This window comes from Cupressus sempervirens, chromosome 10 (genome assembly GCF_028749045.1).
Source record: "Cupressus sempervirens isolate cs-2001-9-10 chromosome 10, ASM2874904v1, whole genome shotgun sequence".
Lineage (NCBI taxonomy): Eukaryota > Viridiplantae > Streptophyta > Pinopsida > Cupressales > Cupressaceae > Cupressus > Cupressus sempervirens.
The window spans coordinates 344,091,611-344,111,694 of NC_143127.1; the positions used below are offsets into that span (position 1 = coordinate 344,091,611).

The 20,084-nt window shown below is 34.2% G+C and overlaps 1 protein-coding gene across 1 annotated transcript in view; it reads left to right on the forward strand.

The window, feature by feature from the left end:
* Positions 1-20,084, forward strand: part of LOC149533994 (MADS-box transcription factor 23-like) — a 226,273-nt gene that overhangs the window by 36,829 nt on the left and 169,360 nt on the right. The window lies entirely within an intron of this gene.

The following is a 20,084-nucleotide window of genomic DNA, read 5'->3' on the forward strand; positions in this document are numbered from 1 at the left end:
CCTAGTGAGCAAACCAGTGATGATGATATTGAAGATCTAAAGAAAGAAAATGAGATCTTAAAACATGAGTTAAAAATAGTTGAACTCAAGCTAAGTCTTAAGAAAAATGGAAGAAAGAATGACTCTGAAATAAAAGCTAAAAATGCATATCTAAGATCCCAGTTAAACAAAGTAACATCTGAATTAGAATCTGTCAAGTTGGAGCATGCAGAATTAGAGAATACAACACTATTGTGAGAGGTGAATTGGTGCAAACCAAACAAAAACTTGAGAAATTATATACCAATAGTGAAAAGATTGAAGAACAAATATTTATATAGAGGCCTAGTTATGACAAGACTGAAATTGGATTCTTCCTTGGACAATCACCAAGAAAGCTATTGAGAGAAAAGAACCTGATATACCTAAAGTCAAAAAGGATCTAAACATAAGCAAAATAGATGATACATCTCAAGACAAAGAGGATGTTACTCACTCTAAAAAAATCTAAAGAATTTGATCAAGATGAGGATAATAGAAGAAAGGTATCTCAAGCCAGGTGTAATGAACTTGAACATACTAGAGACGATTGCAAAGGTAAGTGTTTCAAACCTATTTCAAATTTGTATTGTCATAATTGTCATGGATATGGACATCATGCAATAGATTGTAAGAAACCTAAATTTGGTAATGATAATGCAAATAGTAGAATGTTTAGGAACACTAAATATGTAGGCAATAGATGAAGATCTCACAACAATGAAAGTGGAGAAAGAAGACAAATTGTTTGTTACAAATGCAACAATCTTGGACACATTGTAAGGAATTAAAGAGCATTTGACCACCAGAATAATAAACAAAGAAGGAATGTTCCTATATGCCAATTATGTAATAACTTTGGACACACAAAAAAGTTTTTTAGAATGGATAGAAGAAACCTTAACAAGAATTAGAACTATAGAAGGAACAACAAAAGAAATGATGACAGTCTAAAGGATGAAATGAAGGAGTTGATAGAAGAATTTAAGGAAACATTTGTAAAGGAAAAAGAAATTGGAAGTTCTCATACAATTTAGGAAGAAGCACATCCTAATGTACCTGATAAGATAGTAAAGTCACTTATTGTTTGTGGTCCATCTTACCTGCATTAGGCATTCTTAGTAAAATAGTGCGTCAGTTAATAATTATTGATGTTAGATAGAATATCACAAGTTGTGTAGTTAATAGTATATACTAGACATTGAGAGGAGTCTACAGTGAAGTGCACATTGCTTAATATGACTAGTACAAGGTTATGCAAGAAAAATAATCTCTCTATTATACAGAGATAGTATTTTTAAACTAGTGGTAGATACACATTTAATTCAAAGTACAGATTACACAAGATTTAAAGGACACAAATTAATTTATGATCATTTTCTTGTGTGAAATCTTAAGTGCAAGTTTGAAGAGAGATTTGAAGTCATGAAGAAGTTTGTAGATACACGTGATTGTTGAAAACCCTAAAATGAAAAATTGAGGTATTTTTTGAATTCGTTGAGCATATTTTCAGTAATGGCAACACAAGTAGTGTTTGACATCAGTCATAGACCTAGATGTAACTTCAAGAAACACCCATTTGTTTCCTTACTTGATGACCCAATTGGAGCATTTTTGCAAGTACCGAAAAATGTTCTTCATGTTGAAGACATAAGAAGTTACATTCACTGTAAAATAGAAAGCATAGCAGCTATTGAGATTCGTAAGGAATTAGAGAGAATGTGAAACAATGATTTGTCATTGAAAATAGAATATGCTTACCTAGAACAACTTAACCTAGTTAAGCATATGTTCTATACAAACTTTGATAACCATGAATGGACAAGAATCATTTTGAGCATAGTTTATGATGACCTTCTATGGTTGGGAGATTCAATTATATGTATCAATAATGACCTAATTCACAAGATCACAAGTTTGAGCAATGAAGGATGCAATCCTGTAAACATAAAGAACGTGCATAGATTAGTTGAAACAAATCTCAACACAAGTTTTGATGGCAGAAACATGAAGATCAAAACCATTCAAGATGATGGAGTGAGACATATTAGTAAAATTTTGGGATATAAGTTCAACCATTGAGCTAGGATAGATTCAGTGCCTGCTAGATTTCTTCATGTAGCTTATGTGATGGCAGTAAAGGGTGAAAAGGTTGATTATGTGATATTATCCAAACTGAGTTGTTGGATAACATATCAAAAATAAAGAAATGTAGGAGCGCATTCTTTAGGTTTGAATACCTACTGACTCGTATATTCTTCTATGTAGCAAAGAAGTTTCCTGGTATTTCAAATTGGGATGGAAGCGACTGCGCAATGCAAATTATCACTTGTGCTTACAAATCTAAATCAGAAATAGTTAGGGATAATGATATTGACAAAATGATGAAATCATTCCAAGCTAAAATTAGAAAAATACAAGGATGAACTATGTTTCATGGTAGAACTAGACTTCACATGCATGGAGGTAGTAGTTCTTGGAGTGAAGTTCATTGAACATATGGGTTATGAAGTGAGTGCTGAAATACTTGAAGGCTATGCACAGATAATTCTATACTTTGAAGTCGATTTTGGATGCCCTAGATGAGGTACATATGCTAAAAAGATGAAAGAAGTAAAAAAAAATCTAATGAACAAGGATATCAAGAAGAAAGTAGACAAAGTGATTGATTCCATCTTAAAAGATTAAAAAATGTCTAGAAAGGAATTTGAAGAGGTAAAAGGGATAGAGCCTTGGAAATGAAGGCTAGTGGTCAAATTGAACTATTGACCCCTACACCTATTGCAATGGCTAGACCTACTAAAGAGGTCATAGTTGCACAGACAAGTGTGCAAGCACTTGCAGTGCCATATGCAACAGTTGTGCAACAACAACCCTTGAGGAAATCAAAGAAAACAAAGGAATCATCAACACCAAGAAAGTCCACAAGGTTTGAGAAAACTAAACCCCCTCCTAAGAAGAGAGTAAAGAAAAAAACAAGTTGACCAAGTAAGAGGAGAAGAACCTTGCAAATCAGTTCCTCAGAATCTGAATAAGAAATTGTTGACAGACTAGTAGAGCCAACAGATCAGGGAGCAAAGACTTCAACAAGGAGGAAAGCATGGAAGCTAAAGGTAGAAAATCTCAATATGCAAATTATTAATGACAAAAACTTTGTGCAATTAAATAAGTATTATAATTTGTACAATAATATGGATAGGAGATAGCTAGAAAATTTTGTAGTTATAAATATGATTCTGAAAGATAAAAGGTTTGAAAACATAAAAGGTCAAATACTTGAAGATTTGTACAACAGACCAAGAAACAGAAAAAGTAGAGTAATTGAGAAGGATAAACAAATAAGGATGAAAATGGTAAAAAAGATATGTATAGAAAATAATGGGGAAGAGATAAATTCTAAAAGGAATAACACCATTGTTGAGAAATAAGAAGAGATCTATTCTTCTTATTGGAGGAAATTATGAAAAAGTGAATGTGGAAACTCAAAACGCAATAGTCACATACATGTCTACTATGCCTAAGGAATCTAAGGAGAGTGCACATTCAGAGAAGACAAGCCCTACTGTGGTAGCAATCATTCCACCTCATAGCTCAGAGCAACTAGCTGAAACTTCAATTTGAAGTAATTCACCACACATTACCATTGATAGTGAATCTATGCAAGTAGATAAAACTAATGTAACAGTGGATAAAACTGAAGATCCATTCAAATATTTTGTCTCTGTTATTGTTGGCAATATTGTTGACTACAATAGCTTTTTTAATGAAGAAGAAGAGTAGGAGCAAAAGAAAGAAGATGTAATTTCTAAAAATAAATTTGAAACTATGACTGAGGCAACTACTACAAGTGCACCCTTAGTAACAACTATAGTGAAACTGTCTACACCACCTACACAAGCGGCAGTGATCACCTTAGGAATACAATCAGATGATGAAGATGAAGCACAAAATCTTATATCTTCTTTAAGTAAATTCCTTGAAAAGAAGAAATCAATTAAGTCAATTGAGAAGAGTTTAACTTCAGTTTTGGACAAATTGGAGAAGAAAGTAAGCTTTGTTGATACATCTGTAGACATTCAACATAAATCAGCAAGTGTGTGCAAAACCTTTGATAATGAGTTTACAATGCTTACCAATGTTTCTACAATTCAAGCATAGATTGAGGATGATGGTAAACTTCTTAATACTATGTGTACAAATATAAGAAATGGTATAGAAACATTAAATGTATGTATTAAGGTATTGAGGCAGAGTATGGAAGAAGGGAAATAGATATATGCTAAGTGCAACTTGGTATACCTTCACCTTAATAGTTTTGATGAGCAAATCAAAGAGAAGATAATTGAGCTTCAGATGCTCACTAATAATTTTTTGAAACAAAATAAAAAATTAGAAACCTTTGAGCATACAATGCAAGCACTTCATGATAGCATCTAGGATATAGAAGAAGAAAAGGAGAAAACTCTAAAAAGATTTACTCTTTTGAGGGACTATTTATCCCCATAGATTACATTGTTACAAAATCAGTTGGAGGAATGCTTGGTAGCTAAGACCTGATATGACAAGCTTGTGGCTACAAACTTGAATGTAGTAGAGTTAGTTGCATATGCTTAATGTACATTAATAAGCGTGTTAGATGCACTAAAAGAAAGTTGGAAGAAACATCTTGTGTAGTTGAAGACTAACTTCAGTGATTATTTTTCCAGAGTTTGATGTATCTTTTAGATTTTGATAGGATTCTTTTTTTGTTGACACCTTTGTCATTGATATCAAAGGGGGAGAAATAAGGAAAATTGTAATTGTAAGTTATATAGTTGTACTTTCACATATAGTAGTAAGCTTTTCCTTAAACAATCTTTGTAATCAGAGTTATAAGGGATGTAATCTTTTTTCAAAACATGAATATAATGTTTTACTATGTTATGTATGGTTATTTACTTTGATTGGTATGAAAACGTTTTTGGGACTTAGCCAATTTTCCCAAAATGTTGCCATCAATACCAAAGGGGGAGATTGTTGGCAACATGACCAATTAGTCAAATTAGATGAGATATGTGGTTGTCATTTATGGCAACATATGTTTTGCAGTTCATTTGTGATTATTTATGAAGGAAAAATGTCTAAGTATTGGACAATGTTACAGTAGCATGATGATATTTATTAATAGTGAAATATTCTCTTGTGCAGTTAACCATAGATGCATGATGTCACTTTGATGATGCATACTAGTGCGCATGTCTATATGAGAAACCAAGTTCAAGTTATGAAGGAAATACCTGTGCAGTTACTTTACAATGCAGAATAGAGCATGTTAGCAAATTCAGTTTTACGACTTACAGAATTATTTTGATTACAAAACCTTGATGAGCTGACTCCAACAATGATATGTGAGCCGACTAGGAAGAATTTATTAATATGATTGATATAAGTAAAGAACTTCAATTGTGAAGTGAGTATGCTATGTGATGTTGTGATATGTGATGCAAAGTAATGTTATGTGACATGATAATACGAGATATGATGCAAATTGATATATGTGCAGTCACTCCTAGTATGAAGAACTAACAATCAGAAGAATTATAAAGTACAACAAGTGATCTAGTATTGTATGTATATCTATTCTCTTGAAGAAGTTATTGTATAGTTGCATGTTAGGGCAGTGGGCTCTTCTTGCGCAAATTTGTATATGATCTACAAACTCCTAATAGGGTTGAGGCTTCTAACAAGGCCTAGTCTCCTAATAGGGACTCAAGACACTATACATTCTTCATAGACTCCTAAGAGGGTCAATATGCTTAACTAAATTCTTATATATAGTGAATCATCTTGTGGGTTTCATCCCCACTAGGGTTTTCCCTTAGCTAGGGTTTCCCTAGTTAACAAAATATGGTGTTATGAGCTCTCTTTATGTATGGTTGTGTGTACTACTCAACATTATAAGTTTACTTCCTTATGCCTGTATTAAAGTAATTAATAATATCTAGTTATGGGTAAAAAGATTGAAAATATTGATTCACCCCCCCCCCCCCCCCCCCCCTCTTAGTATTATCCATTTCTAATAGTTTTTTGGGAAGAAGTTATGTGTTGTGCCAATTACATCGAAAATAGAAGTCCCCATAAGGCCTTAGATGAAATTGCACCTTTTGAGGCTTGGTGTGGAAGAAAACCAAGGGTTAAACACTTTAAAGTTTTTGGTTGTCCAGCATGGGCAATGATACCTCCACAAAAAACAAAAGGCATTGGAACCTCAAAGTAAACCTTGTATGTTTGTTGGATATTCATACAATCTTAGGGCATTCAAACTCATGGATCTAGAGACACATGGAATTTTCTTTGAGAGGAGTGTTCACTTTGAAGAAACTTGTCCAAGGTTTGCTCCTTCAACTCCCCCTTCCTCCTTCATGGAAAGTGATGATAGTGATGAAATTGACTTGGAAGATGATATTCCTTCAACTTTGACTCGCAGGCAACCACCTTTTTAGGGTCCACAAATAGTTGAGGATATTTCTTCTTCCTCTTCCACTAGACCTCATTGGGCACAAGAAATACTTGATTCAATAGGTTTATTGGCAAGGAATCCTTCAGATACTAGGAGGACAAGGTCACAACACAAATCATTTCCACATGCATATATTGCGATTGCTTTTGATCCATAGTCATTTAAGGAAGCATCAAGGATTCCTAAATGGGACAAGGCCATGGAGGAAGAATATAACTCTTTAATGAAAAACAACACTTGGGACTTAGTTCCTCTTCCTAAGCGAAGAAAGTCGGTTCGGTGTAAGTGGATCTATCAGACCAAGTTTGCAGTTGATGGAAGTGTGGATAAGTATAAGGCTAGACTTGTTGCCAAAGGTTTCTCATAGGTTCCTACTATTGACTATACTGAGCCATTTGCAGCGGTAGCTAAGATGAACTCCATTCATTTGACACTAGCTATAGTTGCAACTTAGAGATGGGTTGTTCATCAAATAGATGTGAAGAGTGCATTATTGAATGGTGATCCTCATGAAGAGATTTATATGGAGCAGCCATAGGGTTTCATTCAAGATTCTACTTTGGTTTGCAAGTTGAAAAATTCTATCTATGGCCTTAAGCATGCTCTTGGGGCTTGGTATGCAAGGATGGATTCTTTCCTACTCTTAGCAGGATTCACCAGGTGTCATTCAGATTTGAATATCTATATTCTTCGGAGGGATGATAGACACCTGATAATTGTGCTTTATGTAGATGACTTGATCATTACAGGAAGTACTTCATCCATCATTGCCAGTGTCAAGACTTCTTTGTAAGACATATTTGTTATGACTGACTTGGGTTTACTTCATTATTTCCTTGGTATTGAAATCACATAGTCTTTAGCTGGAATCACACTTTCTCAACACAAGTATGCTCTTGATTTTCTTTCTCACTTTCACATGAGCGATTATAAGTTTGAACCTACTCCCTTTCCTTTAGGTGTTAATTTAGAGGCCAAGTGCTCCACTCCACTTGTTGATGCTACATTGTACAAACAGTTGGTTGGGAGTCTCATTTACTTGGCACATAGACACTCTAACATAGCTTTTATAATTGGCATGGTTTCTTGCTTCATGCAAGAGTCACATGAGTTTCATTGGAAGGCCGCCAAATGCATCTTGCACTACATACAAGGTACACATACAAATGGGATACACTATGCAACAAGCAATGGACTTCAGTTGGTTGGATATATAGACTTAGACTATGTAGGGGATGTTGATTCTTGCAAGTCTACTTCAAGTTACATGTTTCATCTTGGTTCCTGCCCCATTTGTTGGCAGAGTAAGAAGTAAAATACTATTGCTCTTTCTTCCACAGAGGCTGAGTATTGAGGGATTGTTACTATAGCTACAGAGGCTATATGGATACAACATATCATAAAGGAGTTTGAGTTCGACTTTCCATAGTCTATAGTCATTCATTATGATAATCAGAGTGCTATTGAGATCTCAAAACATCCAGTTCAACATCAGCAGACCAAACACTTTGAGGTTCATATGCACTACATCAGAGAACTGATACATGAGCAAGTTATTGCATTGTAATATTGTACTACAGAATAACAGATTGTAGATATCTTCACCGAACCCTTCACTAAGGTTAGGTATATTCATTTGCAAGATCTCTTAGGGGTGCAAGATACTTTACCAAGAGGGTCACATGAATCTTCTCTTCTTTATTGTACTTATCTCTCTTTTTAGGGGAGAGTTTTTCCCTTGAGGTTTTCCCTCTTTCTCCATTTTTAGAGAGATTGCACTGAATTGCATTATATGTAGAGCATTGCATTTGTACATGGGTACCTAACATGGCCTAGTAGCTAGGACCCATCATGCATTTTCATCATAGCATTTGTGAGCTTAAGTGCATTCCCCTAAGTTGTACTGAAGGGGGGATTTTAGTGTAAATAATTAATTATTACACTTTACTTAAGTTTAATTAGGTTAAATGCATTATCATATAGACATCTAGGAGTATGTGTAGTCATATGTGTTGTCTTATTGAAAACACATGATTTTGCATATTCATCTAAGTTGTCGTGTAGACAACACAATTGTTTGCACTTTGAGCACATGGTGTTTACAACATCTCTTTATGAGATACACCTATGTAAGCTTATCCTCTCATCATCGCACAAACTCCTATGCTCAATGGAGGATAATCCACTCTTGGTAGACATGTGCTTAGTTGTGAGGTTGATCACTTTGCTGACTCCTAGTCATTCTAGATGCCTTTGAATACATGCACTTCTAGTGTGTATTCATATGATATTCATTTTCATTATTGTTATTATGATCATCCATTTTTGGTCCATATTGTGGTAGTGCTTGAGCTTCTTGATTTTGGTGTTATTTTTCCCCAAGACAAATTCTTACAACAAACAAGTTGTGCTAAAAGGCCAGATTGTATCATCATTGCTCAACCCATGGAGACCAAAATTTCATATAAATTTTTGATAGTTATCATACCTTTTCTATCTTATTTCGCAATAAGTATTATTTGTATCTTTCATGTTTCATTTCTAAAGCATAATGGTGACACTTGTGATCCATTAGACTTAGCATAGATTTATAACTAAGATGATAGTGAGGTTAATTCGGTTGTTATTTTCAATAAAGCACTATTGACAATGATATTATACATAGATTGTGTTGGTGTTTTAAAACTACTAGGCAACAAAATACTTGACACTAGGGTTTAGAAGATAAATACAAGCCTAAGGATTAGCTACTTCCTATATTTAGCATGAATTTCTTTAGATCTAGACAAACTTCAATAGAATCTCAGAGATCCTCTATTCTTTTGGCTTTGCAGGACCAAGGTGGGTGCACCTTAGGGATGAAAAGGCTAAATACTTGATATTTTCTTCACACTTCACTCATTCACTAATATTCTTTCTTCTTATTTATCACCTCTAATAGATAATGGTCACAATTCTTCTTGGTTTTACAAATAATTCTTGGTTACAACAACTAATTATAACATAGAGATTTATTGCAAACAAGTGTTGATCAACAATTAAACTCTTCATAGAACAAAGTAAAGATTGATTTGATTTTAAATTTATGCCTTGTGCAACCACATGAATTCTTCAATATGCATCTAAATTGATGATCAATGCCTTATCCATTACCACACAGAGTCTACCCAGTAAAATGTTGACCTATTTAATTGCCTTTCAATTAATTCTTATCAACAGTTAACTCTGAATCCCATTATTATGAATATCCTAATTATATGATTGGAAATCCTATCAATTTATTAAAGAACTTACCTAACTCATTGAATTAAAAGAAAGACCAAATTGATATATAACCTATCCTAGTTGAATTGAATTGTATGAACATTGCTCATTCAATCCCAACATAACCAACATATAAAATTGCAAACAGAATTTAGAGACACAAATATGGCAGAACCTTCCTTTCTATTAATCATCTTTGAAAAATAATACATCTACTAGTATAACTCCTAATAACTCAAGACAAGACAACATAATCCTTCAATGCTCAATATATTCTCATATTTTCAAAGATTAATACATCACAAGATTTACACATAGACTATTGGACTGACTAAAAATAGCATAATACTAAAATTGTACAGAATTTAGACCTTTTCTCTAGCCTTGGGATCTCACTTATATAGTATGAGATGTAACAAGCTATATGCACAAAGGAAAAGGACAACTATCCTTAAAAATGGAAAGATTTACAAAAGGACCAAAACTATCATTGTCAGAAAAGGACAATACTTTGTGTTCACTCACACTTTACAATAGAATTTCTTTGTCATTGATCTTCTTGTGGTGGGATCATATCTGTTGTAACCTTTTGTTATTGAGAGTATTCAATTGATGATTGGTCCATTTGTGTTTATTGTTATTCAAACTCTGGGACCCTGTAATTTTCACATGATGTATCAAGTTTTAATATCCAAAAATTGATTACAACTCATTCATCTCCCTCCAAATCATCAAATTGAACTACCAAGTCTACAGTTACAATTGGTTGTTCTTTTGTCAAGTCACCAATTTGAATTACCATATCTATTTTTGCAGTTAGTTGCTCTTCTTTTATTTCTTCTGGTGCATCAATTATTTGTAACTCATCCTGGTCCACATCCTTTTCTTCAACCTCTTTAGATAGCAACACATTTGTTGGAGAAATATCTGTCATCCACTTGTTGAAAAGTGCATCATCTGGCCAATTGAAATTCAAAATCTCTTGTTGTTTCATCAAGACATCTTCTCCTAATTTCTCTATCTCAACAAAATCTTTCTTGAAAGAATTAAAGAAAATATACACCTACACAACTTCCTCAATTGTCTTGGAAAACTATACATGATCTTTTTCATTTATGACCTTATTTGGTCTAATGCTTGTCAACTCATCTAACTCCTTAGCCCATTCTTCGTTATCCTTTAATTTATGTACAACCTTGAGTGCATGAGAAAAAATCCCAAAAATTCTACCAAGATACATTGAAAAATGCTAATTCACCTCTATAGCATATTTCTCTTACTATCAAAATCAAAAAGTCCATTAGTCATATCAAATATTTTCTTTACTTATTCACAAGAAAGACTAGTAACTGAACAACATAAAATAGTAACATTACTATCCCTATTGATCCATTTGTTCACAACTGACCTCAAAGATGCCTCATTATTTGTCATCTCATTCCACATATCTATTAATTTTGACAACTACAAATAAAATGCAGGGCAACCTACCTTGTCTACTAGATACATTATCATATCGCTTATCTTGTTTTCATACTGAACACCCAATTCCCCATGCATTGACCATAATTTAGTCTTTTCTTCTTCAAGCTCCTTAGATGTATACAATTGGGCTTTCTGTGGGGTACTTGACATATCTACAATAGGAGTTGTGTTGAAATGTGCAACTTTAGGATGAGGAGGATAAGCAATCCTAGTTTGACTAAATTCTACACCTAATTTTATTTTCCCCAATTGTTTGTCCATTTGAGCAATCATAACTTCCATTTGGTGTATTCTCCTTCCTCTTTCTTCATATGCTTCCGACACCCTTTCAAATTTAACATTTAATTCCAAAAATTTATTCTTGTCCTTGGTAGCAACCACAGTTCCAAATTCAACCATCTCTTTGGTCATTCAAGACACTTTCTCACTATTCGCCTCATCAACCCTGTAAACCATGAGACTGTCTAAGTGCTCTAAATCTAAAACCTCTTGAATTTTGGCTTTATCTAATTTGTGAATAGACCATATCACCAGGGCTTGATGATCATCGCTATATTTCAACCCCTTATGGGCTTGCAAAACGTCTTCCTTGGTATTAAATTGGGTGTCTTTTGCTTTCCTCACTATATCAAAAATCATTGCATTGGTAATGTCCCATTCTAGTACTATCAATACTCCCAAATCCTTCAACAATTGCCTACCCCTTTCAGGGGTTATTTGTAAACTCCTTAATGAGTCTAGGTTTGACCTCTTCTTCAATTTCAGAGTCTTTCGTGTGAGGTTGCTTTGTTTAAAGTTTTTTGCACTTTGCCTCAAAACTGCTAATATTGGCTATCCACAGAAATTGGGTAAATGCCTTGGCTTTAACAAATCTTTCATCATCTAAGAACTTTTTAGATGCCTATTCCACCATAGGATCTATTTCCCTACCTTTAAAATCTCCTACAGTGAGGGCCAGAGTTGGCATGAGTGGCTCTTTGGGCACTCCTTCCATCTTGGGTACTATTATAACAATGTCTTTCTCCCTTCCCATCTATTTCAGTTGCTCCTTTAAGGAGTCTTCATCATCTATGTGGAGTGGGGTTTCTGTGGGAGAATATTCTTCAATCCTAGAAGAAGAACCATGTTCTAATTTCTACCTTTTTGCAGTAGGTGTAGCAAGTGGGCTTTTGGACAAATGTATATTATAAAGAGGCACAGGCTATACACTCTTTGTTACCACATATCCAGGTCTCTTTTGTAGTCTATATTGGCCTAGGTTTATGATTGCTCTACTAGCCAACCTATTCTCTATGTTAATGGCCTTATCTAGATAAGTTTGAGTCTGGATTGCTTTCTTCTCATTTAGTGTTTGCATAAAACCAACAAAGTTATTCATTAACATATCCATTTTAGCACCCCAATATGTCTTATTAGCAAGGGGGTTATATTTCAATTCAAAAGCATTGACAAATTCAAGCACCTTACTGTACACTTTCCACTTTTCTTTTTTGATCTCTTATTCTTGTAGCGAAAAATGATTTTTAATTACATCTTTTGAAAAGTAAACAATATGTTCATGAGATTTAGCTCTTGTTCTCTCCTTGAATAAATCATACAAACCCTCAAGATCTATGAATTGAGAATGGGACTGAGCCATCTAATACTTGTCTATAAATTTTTCTAAATGCCTCACTCTTTTTTGACAAAAACAAAATTGTGCACAATAGTAATTTGAGGGGAAAAGGTACCTTTAGTTCTGCCAATCAACTCCTTTTCTTCTACCTATTTGCCATAAGAAAGGCACTTGATACGACAATACATATGGTTTTCTAAGGAAACCATATATTCTAAACACTATAGAGACTGCATATGGGATAATGTCTCCCCAGTTATGGCTCACCTTCAGTCCTTTAGCATGATCCTTTGCTCTAATTAATTCCAATAGGGACTAAGGTATCCTATGGTTATCTCTAGTCAATAGAATTCTGAGATTAGACAAAAAAATACCTATGAAATTTGACAAAACTAGCATCAGTGACCTCCCATGTCATGTCTGCACTCCATAATTGAATAGGGAGCTTTTCTCTATCTTTCTCTAGCTCTAACTTCATTTCCTTTGAGAAAAAGGTGACAAAAGGTGACACACTTGTACAAACACATGTACATCAACATGGACTACTAGGAAAATAGTTTTTGAACTTTTCTTTTTCTTATACCTATTAGTTCATTATGAATTTCCTCTGCTAAATATGTGGCAAAATAAAAAATTGAGCTCATGCCACATTGTAATGTCTGAGCAATGATAAACACAATAGATCCTTGGATGTGCTCTTGCTCATCCATCCCAAATATCTTGAAAAGGGAAAAATAGAGTATCTGAGTTCTAGGATTAAAATATCTCTTCAACAATGGCTCTAGGGTATTTGTAGTTACCAATGGAAATTGACCTATCTTAACAACATGCTCTTATATTGACCCTCCTCTTAAGTACACCCTCTATGCATAATATCTTGCTTGTAGGTCTTCCATAGAAAATTTTTCATGCACTACATGATTAGGGTTTAATTTGAAAACTTCCCTAATTAACTTTGGTGAAACACTTAAAAGATTATCCCACCATGATTTTTGACTATCCTTGATATGGGCTCATATTTCTTCACCATCATTGCCAATAAGTCATCATCAAAGAAAACTCCTGGGATAATTAACTTACCAATGTTGAATTCGCATACATTGTTTAAAGGAGTATCAAGTTTTCTTTCTAAAAACTACTTATGGAATAGCTCTAAACCCCCAACTGATGTTTAGACATCTCTTAACCAATTTGCCTTATCATAGAAACCCTCATTAACTAGTAACCTAAGGTTTTTTGGAATTAATTCTTTTCCCTTGGAAAACTCATTAGTAGATTGTGGAAATTGTTCCAAGAAATTATCATGTACAACCCTTAACTAGTAATCTACCTTTCTTAAGAAATCCCTTTGTGGAGGCATCTTGTCTATCTTATTTCAACACAACTGCAATTTCTTAATTAACTAGAGGGCTTTAGTACTTACCCAACCAATCATTTTCTTCAATAGAAACTTCGTCTGGAACATTTTGCGAATTTGAGAAGACGTAATTTTGAACTTTGAATATTTTTGCACTCTGAGAATTCTTTAATCTAGTATTCGATTATGAGAAATATTGAAAATTTTATGGCAATTGGCCTCCCACAAATCCACATTGATCAAAATTAATGCTCTAATAGTCACATTTCAGCCTGCGGCACAAAATTTGAGACCTAAGCATTGATTTATGCCAAATCGGATGATCAAGCTTTAAAATTAAAAATAAGTGTTACCTTTTTGGAAACTGGCCATGTGTCAAAACCTTGCTTCCCTACTTTTCTTAAAGTTCGACCACCTTCTTAATGTGAGGAAGTGATAATCATGAAAGATTCTTATTATTATTGTATTTGCTTTAAGATTTCGAGCCCACTGAGCCAACTCAATATCCACCTTCACTTAAAAGAAGTATTTTTGGCATATTAGGATAAAATATTTGGTACATTATCCATCTTAGCATTACATGGCAACCTTTGCAATTGCTAATCCCACATGTCCACATGTCACTATTGTGCTTCTCTTCTTTCATTAAATTTCAAACAGTTTCAGAATGCGGGAATATGAGAAGCATTGATCTTAATCTGATCAACAACTCAATCTATTCTACCTTTGTCTATCCTTGTCAGTAACTCAAACCAATCAAAGAACACTAACTTGTCACTTGCTTTGACAAATTTCTTATGGCCCACCAATTAAAAACTAATCCCACTTTAATTCACGTGTCGCAATGTTGCTTCCCTGCTTTCTTTAAAACTCAAATATCTTCATAATGTGAAGAAGTGACAACCATTGATCTTAAAATGATTAATGGCTCTGAAAGGTCTACTTTTCTTTGGTCCAGTCATCAACTATATCCAGTGAGGTAATGCCAATCTATCAAGTTGTTCTGACATGTTTCCTTTTGTGGCCAATAAATTAAATGGGTCCACCAACTCCACATGGCATTACTGCACTTCCTCTCTTTCTTTAAAGATCTACCATCTTCATAATCTGGGGAAGTACTGATTGTTAATCTTCTCAAGATCTAACAATTAGTGAATTACATGGTCAACTATTTCAAAAAGATAGAATGATACCTTTAGGAATAGGTGTTACGACTACACTTCCTTGCTTTGCTTAAAGTTCTAACATTTTCAAGATGTAGGAATACACCCATCGTTGATCTTCTCTAGATCAATGGTCAAGAACTAAACTCCATATAGATTAAGCCTTTTCAAAATAACACTACACCAATTAACTCAAAGTACAAACTCATGGTTAAAAGGAAATATGCGTTGAAGTAAAAAGATTTTTGGAAACATATTAAAAGATAGGGCAAAAACTATGGAATAAAGGTTTTTCAAGGTCATTTAGGGCTCGCAAAATATTTACCATTCATATTTTTAAAATAAGAGCAAATGAAACCATTTAATGAAACCTACGACACAAATGACTGCAGGGTGACACAAATTAGGGATTTTTTTAAAGAGAAAAACAAAAATGAAAGAGGCACAATCCCTTACTGCATAAGGATAACTGGAATTTCACTGTAATTTTGCAAAAAATTTAGAAGGTAAAAAACTAGGCCAAAAGATTCAACACAAACATATTAGGAGTTCACATTGAAGAGGCACAGAGCTCAGGTCCATGCCAATGTTGGACATGGAAGGGGTCCCAGACCCCACCTAAGAGAACCCAAAAACGATTTTCAAATCTATAAACTTTGTTTTTTAGGGAATTCACTCACCTCGAAACTTTAGAAGGTCCCTTATATCCCCAAGGTGTGTAGGTACACAAATAGGCCTAAATCATTAGAAAAACAAGAAATAAATACACATGAGTGCTCCTAGACCCTGTTTGAGGAAAACCCAAAAATTATTTTCAAATGTGGGAACTTGTACCTTTTTGGTGATTTGTGTACCTTTTGTATGTGTTCGAGTCCCCAAGATGTGCAAGCACATAGGTCTGTAGTTTTATATTCTTGGAGGTGCATACATGTAAGGTCCCTAAGTTCCCCAAGGTGTGTAGGTCTATAACTTTACATGTTTGAAGTTTTGAAGAGGGCTTATTTTTACCTCCTTAGGTGCGTAACTCTACAACTTTGTAGTGTGGCAAGTGCATCTTTTTTTTGCAATTTCCAACAACATTGACAATCCACTATTAGTTCCCTAAATTTGGCATTTTCATGCGCTGATTTTGCATTTTTTGAGCAATGGTTTAACTGATGGAAACACATGGAGGAGGAGATTATATTTTTAGAAGGTCCCAAAGCTTGAGTATCATTTAGCATTATCTCTCCTCTTATCTTCTTCTTCTATGTCAATTTTGAGTCATGTCAAGGCCCATGCAACAATTAATGAATAAAAATAAGAGTGCATGCCTTCTTAGCACCATGTTTTTGATAATGGAGGTAGGGAGAGGGCATTGAAGCCGAGGTTATAAATAGAAGAAGAAGGCAAAGCCTTGGGGCATTACAACTAAGCAACTTGCCATGACTACCTAAACCAACAAAGAGATATCCTCTCCCACAAATTATGAAAAATAGAATCGACATCCTACTAAACTATGATTACTCATCATGAGAACAACATTTAAACTGATCAAAGAAAACATCAAACTAAACCTACTAAACAACATACATATACATAGATGAATCCAAGAAATAGGAATTAATATAAATTGTCTACATAAAACATAGGCGTAATCAAAACTTAATATAACATAAATTGTTAACAACCAAAAGTTGTCTAATCTTATAGTAACGTAAGTTTAAGGTATTGAAAAATTTCTTAAACATAAAAGTACTTTTACAAGGTTTCACACCTCTGAAAGAGTTGATCAAAAGAAACCAAAAACTAAAAAACTACTAATCTTTCTTAATATCCTTGCAATCTTTGACCAGCTGACAGAGTTCCCCTTGCCAGTTGGTGACATCCTTGCCATCCTATTCCTTGTCTTTAGTGTCTGCTTCCTTTATCTTTCACATCCTACTTTTTCTAGTAACCACACCCAAGATCATTTTGTCCATAATTTCCCTCTAATCTTTGCAGATAGTCTCAACAAATACCCCCAATCCAATGTTGGTGATGGCCTCTTTATACATTTTATCCATAGACTCAATTTATCTTTTTATAGCATCTAATCTACTGGATAAGTTGTTTTGCAACTCTTTAACCCTTTCAATAAGGTTCCCCATTTCCACTTTCCTGTTCTTCTCTGTCTTTGTGATTTGGCTCCCCTATTTTTGAGTAGTAACCTCCATGGGTTTATTCTCATCCTTCATGTCCCCTCCCAGATCCACTACAATTTTGGCCTCTTATTCTACCATTTTGACATCCTCATCCCCCCATCATAGCTTTCTTCCTCTTCCTTAGCATAATCCTCATCCATTGTATCCTTGTTCTCTATGTCTTCAGACACTTCAGTTTCATCTTCAAGGAATTTTAAATCCTCCATAGTAGATGACTTGTCCATCTTCACATCTTTCTTTTGATTTTTTTTTGTTTTCCCTATGGAGTTTGAACCTACTCTCCATAGAGGTCATCTCTTTATATTGAACCACCCTTGTAGAAGTCTTATCCTTTCTTTCCTTGTCCTTGCTTCCTTGTTTATCGATATAAATGATGTTCTTTCAATATTGCTCCATTTAGGGGTAGGGCCTTGACCATATTGGGTACAATTATTTCTTTTAGAGGGGGTTTCAAGAAAAACATATTCTACAAGGGATTTCTTAGGGTCATTCTAGGGGTCAACAGACTAGCATTGGTCTCTTTTTGGGTCCTAGGATTAGAGTTTTATTTGCTAGCATTCATATATGAGGTGGGGCTCATTAATTTTAACACTCAAGCTAGTCCCAACCATCTCTTTCCAATGAATCAAGCTCCTACTAAAGGCCAGGTTATGAGCAAAAATATCATGGTATAACACAAAGATAAGCCCCTAATGGAGTGGTGGGTTGTTACCATTGTCAATACTACGCTTTAAAGAAGATAACAAAAAGAATGGGACATTGATTTTCTCTCCATCATGAAGGAAATTCAACAAGAGAAAGTGGTAAGCTTAATGATAAGGGCTAAATCTCCTTTCGCACAAAAATTAATTCATAATCCAAAGGAAAATAATAGAAAATGGGGGAGGGAGACCAAGTCTATCATACACATTGTTAGAATTCACTTGTTCCACCTTCAATTGTCTCCAAAGATTTTTTTTGGTAGTCATTGTACTTAGCCTAGATCTTACTTTCCACCTGGTGGCCTTTTCCTTTCAGACTGTTATCCTTTGCAATTAATATTGGTGTTACAATAAACTAACTTCTACCTATAGTCATCATTCCCTTGTACCACAAGTTAGTGAACTTAGAGGAGAGTTTGTTATTAAAGCCCCATATAAGCTCAATGAAACTAGTAAGCCCCACATCTTGAAAGAACTTCTAAATTTCTAGGTTTTGTTTCAGTTCCCTATTATCCCTCAACTCCAATTTTTTCATTGTCCCACCCATATATTTTATTTTTCCCATCTCCTAAACCATTTCTTGAATGTCCTTGTTTTCTTCTATAATGATGGTCTGATAATCTTCACCCTTCTGCATTTTCTCCATGAACAAAATCATTTTAGTCTGAGCAAAGAACCAAGAAGCTTTGAGAATGGCAATCACTTTCAATCTTATAAGGCTTAAAAAATATGATTGCAACAATTCTTTAAAAAATTATCCTCAAAAAGTTAATTTCATTTGTATTAGTAAACCTATAACTATTAGCACTTGCTTCTTTCACACATTTGACTTTTAATTTGATATTGTTACTCAAAAATCGTACTCCCCTCCATCCTTACACATATTAAATCTTCCCCATATCTTCTTGTTAATAATGAGATAAGGGTTCTTACTGGTGATATATTTTTTTTTAGAATTTAGCAAGAAGTTTAACATATCTATAAAGGTGATCCTAAATATTTTGCCTCTAAATTTAGAATTCTTTGTCCTCTTTCAACTAATCAAATTTTCCAAATTTAAATGCTTTCCTTTCCCTCCTTTTTTCAAAATTTCCTCTTGGTGATGTCCTTAGGGTAAATAGTGTTTCCGTTTACCAAAATAGACAACATGTTTTTACCTTTCATTATAGAATGATCTAAAGAATCCCTGTTCATTAAATCAATGCTGAAGTTTTTGTGTTATCATTTATTAAAAAATTCTCGAGTTACTTCACATAGTTCAAGTAAGAAACATTTTTACCTTCCAAGCATGCAAGACCCGAATTAATTAGGAATTCTGTTGCTTCATTTCTTGTTCTTAGAGTATGTATGATCCTGACTTCTTTGAACATGGCTAATTTTCATTTGCGATCTTCCATGAGACTCAATATTTTCCAAGGACTAGTCAGATTATCCAGAAGTATATCCATTATGAGTTTAAAATCAACTTCTGATATGACTCTTTTGTCCCTTAGCTCTTGAAGGGTCTTGATGCCCTGACACATTGCCATTATTCCCACATAGTCATTATAGTTGATGCCAATGTCTTTAGCAAAGCCTTGGATCAATTCTCCTTTATAATTCCTTGCAAGCCATTCTATAGTGGAGATGCCAAGATTACCTTTTGAACACTAGTGCATTTTAAATTTCCACTAGTTCTAGTCTAGAGCAATCCATTTAGTTTCCTTCCTTCTACATATGTTGAACTACTTCAGGTTGGTAAGGCTTTGCTTAATATTGATGGAGGAGCATCTTGGGTGTAAGAGCAATCTTGCATCACC